The following is a 2,558-nucleotide window of genomic DNA, read 5'->3' as shown; positions in this document are numbered from 1 at the left end:
ATAGCCAGTGTGTGCACATAGCCAGTGAGGCACATAATTAGTGAGGGCACCAGATACTGCATGAAATTTATTGGGAGTTTGGAGAAAGCTGCTTACCTGACTCAAGAGTCTATGTACAGGTGATTCTCAGAGGACTGCTTAGATGTTACCCAGTTACAAAGCGGGCATGGGGAAGAGACATTTCAGGCTGACAGAGTTGCTGAAGTAAGAACTTAAAAGGAGAAAGAACTGACCGTTACGGGAAAGCTGGCACTGGAGCCCATACCTGTCTGTTTTCAAAGTCTACGGATGCTTTTTCCTGCCATGAGCTTCTGAGGTATGCTTTGTGTTAGTGTGCTCAAGTAAATACAGTTTCTAGCCCATCTCCTTACAGAAATAGATAAGTAATAGTTGTCCCTACTTTGTCACAGCCCCAGGAAAAGCAATGATCATCTTCTTGACTTGGTTCTGAGTTCCCACACTATTTTAAAGTGCTCCGATGATAGCCAGGGATAAAAGGCATTACTTGGCTGTACCACATTGCAAAACCACTGATCATGAGCAAATTGTAGAAAGGATCATGTCAGGTGCTGCAAAACACGTATCCAGAGGACTTCCTGACATCAACACATCATTGTCGGCGAACTAACTTTAAGTCAATGTGTCACTGGCTGTGGTGTTTGAATGAAAATAGTCCTCATAGGCCCATAGGGAGTGGCACTATTAGGAGGTGTGGCCTTGTTGGAGTGGGTGTAGCCTTGTTGGAGGAAGTGTCTCACTGCTTTGAGATCTCAGATGCTCAAGCCAGGCCCAGTAGCTCACTGTTTCTTCCTACTGCCTGTCATCCAGATGTAGAACTCACAGCTCCTTCTCCAGCAACATGTCATGCCACCATGCTTCCCACCAGGAGGATAATAAACCCCTGAACTGCAGACAGCCCCAATTGAATGTTTTCCTCCATAAGAGTTGTCATGGCCATGGTGTCTCTTCCCAGCAAATGGAAACCCCATGACACTGTCTTTTGCAAATATCATGAGAACTGTAAAAATTTTCATGAGTCAGCAAGTCATGACCTTAGCCCTTGCACAAACTGGAACTCCACACCCTTTGGCTAGTCCCAAGGATCCCTGCCTGCTTACATTTATAAAGATTCTGGAAAAAAAAATCTTCTGAAAATTTTAAAGGAGCCCATGCAACTTATCTGCGGAGTTAAAGGGGAGGCCAGAGGCCAGGGGCAGGACGGCGACAGAGCGATTCTGTGCAGTCGAAATGGGAAACCGCCTTTAAACTTACTGGTTTTCAGCTGGGGACTGAAAAAGCAAAAATGGCTTCTGCCTGAAAAGACGCAGGCTGTTGAAAAGCTGGGAGTGCGATAGCCGCCTGTCTAGCCACATGGTTTGGCTGTCTCTTAGGGATAATACAGCAGGGACTACAAAGAAAAACAAGTGGTAAGGGCTTGGAGACCAAGCAAAACACGTAGAATTGTGTGACTCATGAACTTGTTCAAAAAAAAAAAAAAAAATAGACTTTTTTATACAGGCTTGATAAAAACCCAAGTAATAATGATCTATCCTTAATATCAGTACTGTTCTGGAAATTCTGACTAATAGAGTTCAGAAATGAATATGTACTTAGAAACCTTAACAGCTGGATGTGGTGAATACGAAAACCTCAATGGCGAGATGTAATGTATATACTAACCTTAATGACTAGATGCAGTGGCACATACTTTAAATCCCAGCACTTGGGCAGCAGAGGCAGGCAAGTCTCTGTGAGTCTGAGACCACCCGAGTCTTCACAGAAACTTCTAGACTAGTCAAGCTACATACTAAGACCCTGTCTCAAAAAACTAATAGCAATTATTTAAAAGAAGTTAAAACAATGTTAATGTTAGTATGCCTATTTATTATAAAACAAGAAACAAGTGATGATATAATATAAACTTTATTGTTTATACATAACATTGTTTATACAACATATATAATAGTGGCAGTAATGGTTATGTTAAAAACTAGTCTTTTTCTGTTTCACTCAGTTACTCCCCTTAGACTGTACTCGATTGTCCTCTGATCACATAGCTACACGACTGCTCATAAACCCACAGTTGTTTCTGGATCTTGGGCTCTTCATTCCTAGAGCCTTTTTCCTCATGTGAATCAGTATTACAGTTTTTAAAAGATTTACACAACATCTGGAAATAATCTGTAAGGAACATCTTGAAATAAATAAAGCCACAGAAACTCACTGTAAAGTATAGATGATTCTCCAAAAATGCATGTTCCCGTTTTGAAATTTGACAAGTTGGTCTCGTGGGTAAAGGAATTCAAAATGGTGTCTTAGACTTGTATTACAATGTAATATTGTCAAAGGCCAGCTATACTGTTCTTAAGAATGTGCTAGAGCAAAATCTAGCCCAGTCAATAAGACGACCCAATCCTGAAATGGATTGTAACAGAAGGAAGGATTTTGCAGTTGTTAACTAGTTTGTTTGCTTTGAGACAGTTTTTTCTGTGAAACCCTGACTGGCCTGGAACTTGCTGCTTGCCAAACTGGCCTTCAATGGCAATTCCTCTGCCCCT

The sequence above is a fragment of the Mus pahari genome, chromosome 21 (genome assembly GCF_900095145.1).
Source record: "Mus pahari chromosome 21, PAHARI_EIJ_v1.1, whole genome shotgun sequence".
Lineage (NCBI taxonomy): Eukaryota > Metazoa > Chordata > Mammalia > Rodentia > Muridae > Mus > Mus pahari.
This window is presented reverse-complemented; position numbering follows the sequence as displayed.